Raw genomic sequence first — 11,892 nt, 5'->3', positions numbered from 1 at the left:
GGGCGAATGCCCTAAAGGTTCTCTCTGCTCGTTCAATAAGATTCCTGTCCATTCCAGCCAGGGTTTCCATGTCTCTCCAAACACAGAGAGACCCAAGCCAAAAGAAAAGTCCACCAGAGAGAACTCCCATCTGCATCCCCATCCATTCTCAGGGCCTGGACATGAGCAAACAGCTTGCTTTCACCACCCTGGCAACCCGTTTCACCTCGCAATGACAGCCCCCTTTGAGTCAGTCTACACTGGACCACAGACTCTGACTGCACACCCAATATCTTCTCATGAATCGAGGGAGATAAACGTTTTGGTGGCCGCACACAGAGAGAGAGAGACTTCCTAGCTCTTTGTGACGCTGGCATCCTAAACCCGATGAGAAGCTAGGCGATACTGACAGGAGGAAGCCCCTCTGTCTGAATAGCGGACTGATCTATGGACCACAGTGGTTTGGAAAACAAGGCATTTAAATGGCATGCACTGAACCAGGGGGGCGGTGAGGATATATTTAGTGTTTGCATATGGTAATCATTGGCCAGAAAAAAAGGGAAAATGTCTGGCCCATTTAAAAAGGTCAATAGCCCTTTATGTGGCCTGTTAAAATAACATCTTTAAGATCTTGAGATAAACATGCATACAAATAAGTGCGGTCTAAAACCAATATCTTTTTTTATCATCAATATATTCTTCCCATAACTTTTAATGTTTTCGTAAGAGGCGCCTTTTGAAAATACTGCCAAGTAATTGTTTTCTCTATTCCTCATTTCATCATTGTAAAACTAAATATATTTCCATGTTTTCATTTTTGATCAGGGCAAAAATAGAAAATAATTGTATAATTTGGCAAAGCTAATTACACATACAAAAAAAAGTCTCTCTTTTTAGATGCTGCCCTCCTACTCGGTTCAAAGTGTCATTCCTCCTTCAATTACATGTCACCCAAACACAGAGCAAAGCGATGGGAAAGTTCACTCCTCAATTGGGGAGTTTGCTTGGACAGATTGGACAAATATTTCCTTTGTGCGGTTGTCTCCTCGCCTCTGTTGGGCTCTGACAACCACAGAAGAGGGACTAACAATCCAGACTGCACTGCATTGTGGGGTGGGTGGCTGATCCATCCAAGATACATGGCTGCCTGACCAGCTGCCTCCATGTTTACCCTCCATCTCTTTGCTTAGGTATCAATTAGATAGGGTTACAGGGGAAAGGAGGCCATTAGATTGCTACAGACAGCATTCGGAGCTCTAATTTGAAAGATTGCATGCCGTGTTTAGTGTAAAGATTACAGGAGAGGGTTTCCACCACTTGACCTATTAGAGATCTACTTGCGAAAAAATAAACTAAAAGAATAAATGTAAAGAAAAGAGAATTCTTTGGGTGATGAGTGCGACAACAAAAGAGCAAGCTATGTTTGACCATTTACCCTATATACTTCATGGTCCCCCAGGCGTCTCTCCTTGGCCCAGTAATGTTTTCCCTCTAAACCAAATCTCTTCTGTGAACATAACCGATCTACAAGTTCACAAGTCGTCGCAACATGGTGCGTTGTGACCTTACAGTAGATCTTCTATTCTCACCGCATGATTTCCTGGTATGCCCAGAATAGGGGAAGTTCATGTGGTTAACATATAAACTGTAAACTTTTACCACGGCTAAAAAAAATAAAACAAAATGCCCCACAGGGTTTTATCCATGTTTCACTCATGACAACATTCATGGGACAGATGGTGTAAAGTAACTAAGTACATTTACTCAAGTACTGTACTCAAGTACAATTTTGTGGTATTTTTTACTTTACTGGAGTATTTCCAATTTTCTGTACTTTTACTCCATTATATCTTAGAGGCAAATATTGTACTTTTACTCCACTACAATTATTTGAAAACTTTTTGAAGATTGTTACTATTTACTTTGTAGATTTAGATTATTACATTATCTCACAATATGTACGATGCGACACATTGTGAGCTTGTACAGCTGCTATTTTCAAAAGATTTGTATCCATTTGAAAACTTTCTGCACATTCTGCATAATGACTACTTTCTACTTTTCTGCACATTCTGCATAATGACTACTTTCTACTTTTGGTACTTTAAGTACATTTTGATACCAATACTTTTGTACTTTTACTCAAGTAAATTTTGAATTCCGAACTTTTACTGGTAACAGAGTATTTCTACATTGCAGTATTGATACTTTTACTTTTGAGTACTTTGAGTACTTTTTCCACCACTGGCAGATCAGTTTGGCACCATATGGAGCCATGTGCGAAGCAGTGTAACTACACACCAACTGCAAGGACAAACAGCAGCCCCGACCACATGCTCCTGTAAATCAAACCCTGACTACTCTTCCACCTCAACTTCTGACCCTTGGGGGCCAAAGGCTAGGTGATACCATTGAGCAACGAATGATCTCTTCATATAGTCCCTCAACGTGCTCTGTGGCGTTGGTAAAGCACCAGGACAAAGCAGGGGAAGTTTTTTTTTTTAATACTGTAGGCTAAATAAATAAACAAAAAAAAGAATTATTTTACAGATGCTCAACATTAGTTACGTTGACTTGCATGGGTTCTGCAGTTCACCCTGAAATTACTGTGGGCTGTTTTTGTCAACAGCCAACAAAGGTAACTGTGACCATAATATATCATAAGTGATATACTGTTAGTAGGCCTACTGTATGTTGTACTGTAGGGGGATCCTGCAATCTACTGTCATTCGCACGCTTGAGGAGGACGGAAAGAAAGAAATACGAGAGCAATTGCCTACTTATTGTCAAATCAAATTATGGGCTTCATAAACTGTAATATGGGAGGAAAGCAAAATGCATTGTTTTACTGACATGGTGCTGAAAACACCCCCTACAAGGAAGCTGCTATGATGATTTATTCACCATTGCAAAAGTATAAAACGTTTCCAGTTTGTAAGTCAAGTTCTACGGCATGATAAATCATTCTGATTATTTTAGGGGGAAAAGAGGGGTTGGAAGGACAAATCTGTTCATCTTTCCTAATGTGTGTCTAATTCAGCTCCAGCAACTCTGCTCACAGGCACAGTAAACCTCTGCAGTCTATTGCAAATGCGAGAAATAAACAGGTATTACACCACCAGCCTTGACGCTAATGAAGCTTTAATGCAATACACCACTCTGACATGCCCCAAGTATTCATGAATCAAAAGACCATAGCATTCTGCTTTTAAAATAAAAAAATAGGTTCATACAACTACCCACAGTCACATACTGTAGGTAGGATAATGGTATCAAGAGGTAGCAGGCCTGAATCCCAGAAGGCTAATATTTCCTGTGGCCATTCTTGGCCAAGGAGGGGGTCTCCCTTTGTGGTATGTGGTAGATTTTTGGGTAAGACTTTATATCAAAGGTATAAAAAAATTGGGGCAGAGGTTCTGCTCTGGCCTCCAGGGAGTGTGCATGCACGTTTCACGCCGATCGGGCCAACGGTGCCGGAGATTAGCTGTGCACAGACGGACGGACACACGGACAGACAAACGGGCGGACGGACAGACAGACAGACAGGGGCCATGCCGTCGGCCTGGCGGAAATAAATATGTAGCTGCCCAGGGCTTTAGACATATGTAGTATTAGATGTAATGTAAAACAGTTGTTCTTAAATCAGCTCAGTGTTACAGCTAACGTTATCGCAATCTACAGACAGGCTCAATAACCTGCCAGTACTTGCCATTGAGTTTGAACTGCCCAAACAAATGGACTCTAAATATATTGTAAATGAATATAGCTTTATAAGAGACTAGATCTGATAGGTGCGGATCTTTGGTGATCTCGATGTGTGTGTGTGTGTGTGTGTGTGTGTGTGTGTGTGTGTGTGTGTGTGTGTGTGTGTGTGTGTGTGTGTGTGTGTGCGTAAATGTGTTGATGTACTGTAGGAGAGACGCCACATGCGTTGATATTACAGTAGTAACGCAGATATTTATTTCTTATATTTTATATATGATTTTATATTTATTTTACAAATGAGGGACCAAATGCACACATTTAAAGGTCCAATATTTTTTTCACAAATAATACAAATTGCTATAAAACCGGTCATAGCCAGTCATTTTGGGGATAAAAAAGAAGTCGAACGGTACATTTAGGTCTGATACTGATGTACCATGCATGTTAAAATCATGTATGGCCTACTTTTACATTATTACTGACCACTTTCCAAAGCCTACACATAATGTTTTTTTCTTACATTTTGCTAAAGAAAACCTGCCAATTTCATGTTGAGGTGCCCACTGGACCTGTATCTGTCTGGGGGTACAGGGGCCTTTCACATGGGAATGGGCCAAACCCTCAAAGGGGGATTTTTTCCTACCCAAGTTCTAAGAATGTATATAGATTTACTAATATGAATCAATTAGTTAGACCTAATGAACAAGACAACAATACACATACATTATAAAGTGTCAAGAATGTTTACCACCCACAAATAGATAAATAGTAGGTGCAAAAAGTATATCTGATTGATTGATTCAATTTCACCAAATCTAATATATAGCCCCACGGTTAGCTTTACAAGCATGTCGCTGTACGTGTGTCAGCAGATATTGAGATATCACTGCAAAATGTTCTGGATCTGTGGGTTTTGCAGTCTTTCAGCAGAGACCAGACATACCATTTATTACCAAAAGCAGGAGATTAATGACCGGACCTGGGCCAGGGCTCAAACGTGAGGGTGTTCTGCCAAATAGACATGTCATCAGAAACATTACATGACTGGGCGTCAGCTCCACTCAGCCATGTTGTCTGTGCCCTCTTGTGGAAGCCTGGCACAGTTCAACCTCCGGCCACTTTCCCTTCCCCAGTCTGACTCTCTGTTGGGTTCTGGGGCACGGAGAGCACAGCTGCTGGCAGGCTACTGGTCTCAACAATTATTCTAACCCCTCATTTTTCTAGTCCCTCTTCTTCTCTCTGTGCTCACTCAAAGCTTCTGGCAAGGCCCGGCCCCGAGCACCTCTCGTCTCAACTTTATGGAAATGTATTAGAGAAAATAATATCAGCCCCAGAGCCCTCATTGTTTTTGAAAGAGCTTATAAGACTCTTAAACTTCAGTGTGCTATGTCCATAAACTCATTTCCAACTGTGAGCTAACCCGCCACTGACATCATGGAGCAACCTCGAAAACATTCTGTTATCAACGAAACCCTCCCCCACCCCTAAGCCTCCTTACAGTGAGGCAGTGTGTGACATTAATATCACAAAGTCATCTAGCGGGAATTTACAGGCAGCTTCTGTCCCATTGAGATGATGCAAGAGAAGCAGGATGATTCAAAGTGCCTGTCCCGTAATAGGAACCATTTGGTGGAAGGGGCGAGTGCAGAGCAGCCAATGCACAGAAGTCATCCACTTCAATCTTCAACAAATCTCCCTGCAATAAAACAGTTTATGGCTCATATTGAGTGCCAGGGCGGAATAACTCGATAATTGCCTCTTTTAGGTTGTTCTTGGAAACTTAAGAGTTCCCAACAGAATGGATTAACATGGTGTTATTAGTAAAGAGATACTGTAGACTTGTAGAACCGAAAACTGCATTTAAACAAGATATCTAATGGTAAAGCAACACAGAACTAGTTGCTATAAACAGTCTTTACGTCTAGGTTGGTATGACATAGGCAACATTCTTTGGGCCTTGGCAATGGCTTTTGACAACAGGTAATAAAGAATATGCATGAATGATCACGCTATACCCCTTAGTGACAATGTTTTTACTAAACTGACGCACAAGTGAGGTAAGATGCCCGCGTCGGATGCCAAAAAGAGCTCTCTCCCTCCTGTCTAATAAATCCACTTAATTATCATGTCCTCTCTTGCACTGGCGCTGATGAGGTCATGTACCATTATGCTTGCCTGCACACCTACAATACACAGTGAAATCTTGAATGTTAATTTATCTCTGTGGGTTGGGTCCGAAAGGGTGAATTTTTACACTCTCCGAGAAGATGAATGAACCCTCAGGATTCTTCGGTGTACAGCTTGTGTGCTACTCTGGAGGAATACAGCATTATATGAGGTTTTTGGCCCTAGCTCTCCAGGTCTTCGTGGTCCCCATGTTAAGGGCAGAACAAACTGTGTGGTTGTATATTGTGGTTCCAAATCAGGTAGTTGGGGTTAACCTACCTGCTGTGTAGCTTCTCAGCAGAGCGGTTTCTTCTATTAAAGTCAATGTTTTGCTCCTGTGGCTCCGATGTGACCTGTTGAAGTTTTCAGAGGTAGTCAATTTGAGAATAAAACATTACATTTACAACCTTTCATACTGTAGATTGAATTGAGTCTAAATCTGGGAATATATTTAAGATTTCCTTAGGGTGGCTACAGTAAAACAAATAAAGTTAAGACAGCTGTTATAGACCTTTCAGGACCATTCCTTGTTCAAGGAAATAAAACAGAAAACCAGAAACCGGAAAACATTTCTACAGCCAGTTAAAAAAAGAAGAAAAAAAAACTCACTGACTCGCTCAAAGAAATCCATTCTAGCTCTTAAAAGCGCTGTCAAGAGGAAGGGGAGTACAAACTCTACTGGAGTCCCACTGCACAGATACTCTCAGCATCTTAAGCAAGGGATGACATCCTAACTCACAACCATAAATGTGACTTGTTGAAGTTCGGGTCCATCCATCACAACTCCACATCAGCAGAGCTACAGCTAATCTACCACGAGGCCCGAATAATTCCGCTTCCCCAATGCGTTGCTGGGAAATTGACATCAGACTTTTGGCAGTGTTTCTCATCATCTCCGATGAGGAGAAACAGCGTCATCTTAGTGATTGGGGAGGCAGAGGACCAAACACTTCCAATGTTTCTCACATAGCGGTAATTAATCTGTCCTCCCTCATTTCCCCTCCGACGACCCCAAAAGTGGCCCAGAACCATGATCAAGTGACAATGAAGCTGGAGTTAATTATGGGCATGTATGGGTAAAAAGAAAAAGGCCCCCCATCAAGTCGCAGCATGACAAGGCCAATGATACGCAATGTCACCAGCAGGGGAGAGAGAGAGAGAGAGCCGCAGGTGTGAAGCAGCTGAGAGCCTCCCAAGCGGTCTCTAGTGTTAATACACACATCACATTCTCTGGTTTCATCATGAGATCCATTGGAGGCTATTAAACAAGAGCAGATCGGTCAGCTCCTCCCCTCCCTGTTGGCTAGTAACTGTATCACAGTTCAGCTCAACTCCACCCTTCATCTCCATGCTGTCATTGGAACGAATATGGAACAACAGAACTCTGTAAATGACCGTCCCCAGCCAAATCAAATATTTAAACAGTCCTTGCAATGTATCCCTACTTTGTGTGTGTTACGAGGTGTTTGTGCAAACTACAGATAACCTTTTGAAGAGACAAGTTATTGTGAAAGAATACAATGAGGCAGATCAGACACTAGCAAACGTTCAAATACTTTCTTATGCACAGCGGACAGAATTGTAATGAAGGCTTAAAAAGTCACTACATGAAGCTGATATAAATTGAAGTAAGTAAAGTAACTCGGTTAACCGCTTAGCATCCTGTTACGATTCCAAGGCTGTTTTCCGCTGCGTCAAGCAACAGCATCGCTCTCCAAAATAAAGGGCAGTTTATTTTCATTTTGTCCGTGGAGGGTGCTCTCGCGGTTTGAAGAACAGTCCGGGGGGAGGGAGCGCCTGTTTTGTAGTGCAGGCGGCGACATCGAAGAAAACGAGCATTCCTTTTTCAATCTGACTGATTTTCCAATCGTACTGTAACACACACACACACACACACACACACACACACACACACACACACACACACACACACTTTTCTAGGTATCAAAAAAGCAATTACAATTGCCTAAAATAGTTTTATATACATATATACATTACTGTATGTATATTTTAAAGACCATTCTGAGATTTAAAAAAGCCTTTTTGAATATGTCTTTCCAGAAATATTCAAAAATAGTGAAAATAGCAGATCTACAAGCACACAATGCACCACAACTCACGATGCAATGTGCTTTTAGATCAGCAATCTTTCAAAATTATTAGCAAATTTAAAATTGGCTAATAGGAGGGTGGGCAGGCGGGCAGACTTCTGATGTCACTCTGGCACAGCCATAACCATATAAAGATATATATCCCAATGCATTGCAGCTACGCCCAAATATGGAGTCTAACCTCAATGTGTCGTCATGGCATCAGCCAACAACAAATCAGTCAGCTCCATATCTGGTCAGAAAAGGGGGCCAGAACCGCCGATCCAACCAATATGCCCATGGGCATTCAAACCCAGAACCACCTTGCATTTCAAAGGCAAGCGCTCTACCAACTGACACACACAAGCACAGGCATAGAGTCCTGTTCTGTCTGCCATGCATTTCTATGATAAAGAAATCTCAAGGTGCCCAGTCTATTTTTGTGTCGTATTTCCCTAATGCCCACTCTTCCGAGGTGCCCAGATTTCCTGGTGCCCACTCTGTTTTGCTGCCTAGTCTTCCGGGGAAGACTAGTGCCCACTCTTCCTGTATCCATACTGGAAGTTTACCAACTATAGCAAGATGGGATTCGACAGTCCAGGTGATTGACAATAAATAATTCTCTTGTTACAAAAGGTCTGTATGTAATCACAAGTTCCTGGCATCCCACACCTGACCAAAAACGTTTCATCTGGAAAACTTGGCCATCTAACATCCCACAAGTATTCATCTGCAGTAGGAGACGAGTGGCAGCACATTGATGCATTCACTGTGAGGTGATTCCAATTATCATGTGCCAGAGTATTTATGACTCGACTCCTCTCTCAGTGTATCTGCTTTGTTGTAGTGAATCCGGATAGAAACCATGACTTCGTGTAGCATCTGGATTTTGAAGAATACCCACTGGACACGTGATGTGTTGGGATCCGAGGCTTCCTGTTCTTCTTCTTCTCCTACCCACAAACACCTGTTTTTTCTCATCTTTCTGATCTACGAATGCAAACTGCATGCATGCTTTTTGCTCCGTGCTTAACCACCTAAGCCCTATATGCTTTGACAGGTTGGACAAACAGCGAAAATAGCCATCTACAAGCTCACAACCAATCTGCTGTTTTAGCCGCTTTTGAAGGTTCTCTGGAAACTTTTTGAAACCTTTTGTCTATAATGACATGCCCAAAATACGGATGCCATGCCAGGTTTAAAGTGGTTAACTGATGAAAAAACAAATCTGACTATAAAATGACTCTATCAAAGATATAAAATTACAATAAGAGGCGAAGCAAAAACACTCTCAGACTCCAAAGCAAAATCCTACCCAGACTTTCAGCAGCCGCGTTTGGCAGAAGTCTGTGATAAACGGGTGAAGGCACACAAACGACTGGTGGGCTGGCAAGCAAATTAGAATAAAGCAGTGAGCGAGAGAGTAATAAATCACAGCTTGAATAAAAAGCCATATGCAGACTCAATAAATTCAGTGCAACTTTATATGTAAATGAAAATGTAAAAAAAGGGCCACAATCTGGAGGATTCATTGGAGTTTTTGGGCGAGCAGGACAGTGAAAACCACCAGCTCTGAAGGTGAAACGCAAGCCCAGAGTTGCTGCCGCGGTGGAGGTCTCCCCATGACCCTGAGGGGTCTTTAAGTGCATGTGGGAGAGTTAAGAAGCTCTCACCATTTTTACAATAGGTATAAATATCATTATGTTAACCATGCCTTTGTCCCCTTGCCATAATATTTTCTTTCAATCCACTCCAGACAGGGATACACACACACACACACACACACACACACACACACACACACACACACACACACACACACACACACACACACACACACACACACACACACACACACACACACACACACACACACACACACAGCGCGTGTGTAAATGAAAACATTTCCATGAGACGGTGCACCACAGGACCAAGCTTAGATCCTTGCGTTTGAAAGAATAATAAGGCTAATATGAGACCAATGATTCCCTGGGCCCCGAGAGAGGCGCAGAGTTTGGGTGAGTCATCTGACCCAGGTCTGAGCCTCACCCACCCACCACAACGTCTGCCAGGGTGCGCAACGCGCACACGCACACACACCAACACACATACCCAGCCCTTGAAAAAGAGAAATACGTGTCTGGAGTCACTGACCACATCTTGGTCAATGAGGGGAACCATAAATGTGTCTGTGAAAGAGGGAGAAGGAGAGAGAAATACAAGGAAGACAGCTCAGCCTACCGTTCTCACTTAACGCTTGTCTCACATCAGCCTTGAGCTTTAACAAAGTACAGGCTACGTAGACACTCCAGAGACTCCGAGCCTTTCTATCAACTTAACACTGATCTGACAGGGAAACCTCACAATTAGACAGAGATCACAACAGTATTTTAAATATCCATCCACACGATGTAATCCTTCTGGATGAACAACGCTCAAACTAATTTATGATGTTCCAGGGGGGATAGTTCACAGACATAGCTGTGTCGGACAGAGTATTTTATCTGGGTGTGAGAGAAGTTTCTCTCAAAGGCCTCAGCCACGTTCGTGTCATTTATCATCTATCAAAGACAGATCCATGGGCCTTCAGGGAGACCCAATTACCTAAACCACTGGTTCTCAACATGGGGTCCGGGGACCCCAAGGGGTCCTTGAGGGGGTTCTAGAGGGTCGACAGCTAAATGATTGATAGTTAGGAACCAAAAAGGGCCCATGGGTCTGTAAACTCCGCCCTCAGAGAGGAAGAGAGAGTGAGGATTTTACAGTGTGGTGTCTACCGTCCCAGAGATAAATATCATATGGGGTTGGGGTCTGGGGTGATGTTGTGGCCTAATGCTTATGAAATTGGAGGTCCTTCAAATTGAAAAGTAATGAAAAGTACTGACCTGAATGAACGCGTCTGGGTAGCGTAGGCCTATTACCAATAAAAACTAAATGAAAAAACACCTCAGCAGAGAATGCAAGCAAAACACCTACACGTTTTTAAGGCACGACACAATAATACACATGCATAGAGCGCCCCCTTTGACCTCCAACATGCCACATTTAAGTAAAGGCTGGCTGGCCATCTAGTCTAATATTAACACAATAGTCCTGGCGTACGTATAGGACTAACGTGTGGCCCATACAATGACAGGCCTAAAATAGGTACCATAAAATAAAATGTAAAATTCTTTGAGACACACATCCGGGTTTTTGATCATAAGCACCTTTGTTTGGCCCGCAGACAGCAGACGCATTTGCGGGCCAAACAAAACCTAACCTAATTCCTAAACTTAACCTCAGTAAAACTATGCCTAACCTTAAACGTATTCCTAACCTTGTCCTCGGTAAAACAAATACAAGAATCGCTGGGGGCGAGCGTGTCCGCTAAAAAAATGGGGACGGGTGTTTTGGGGCAAGTCTTCCGGTTACCATCAGGCTCGCTAGAATAGTGTTTGCGCCATGGTTTGCGCACGTTGTCATACACCGTGTTGCACACATACACAAAATATAAACATTCCCACAACAACTAACTAAGAATAGCTTACCTCACCTCGTACGTACTTTCACAGAAATTCACCCCGTTTTCTTTTGCCAAGTTCAGTCATGTCGTCCTCCTACCGAGCCGAGGTGATTAACACCACGCACCGTTCAGCCGTTGGCAGGAATTGAGAGAAGAGGTGAATTATGACAGCCAGGCAGTGGTGCAAAAACTACTCAAATGTTTTACTTAAGTAAAAGTATCAATAATGCAATGTAGAAACACTCCATTACAAGTAAAAGTCCGGTAAATCAAAATGTACTTAAGTAAAAGTACAAAATATACATCAAAATATACTAAAAATACTAAAAGTAAAAGTACTCAATACGCAGATGTCCCTTTTCACAAGTTATCATATGTCTAAAATGTGTTAAAATATTTTGAAAATAGCCGATCTACAAGCTCAAGATGGGTTGAGCTTGTAGATCG

Source organism: Gymnoscopelus microlampas (assembly GCF_963454915.1).
Source record: "Gymnoscopelus microlampas genome assembly, chromosome: 22".
In the NCBI taxonomy this organism is placed as follows: domain Eukaryota; kingdom Metazoa; phylum Chordata; class Actinopteri; order Myctophiformes; family Myctophidae; genus Gymnoscopelus; species Gymnoscopelus microlampas.
This window is presented reverse-complemented; position numbering follows the sequence as displayed.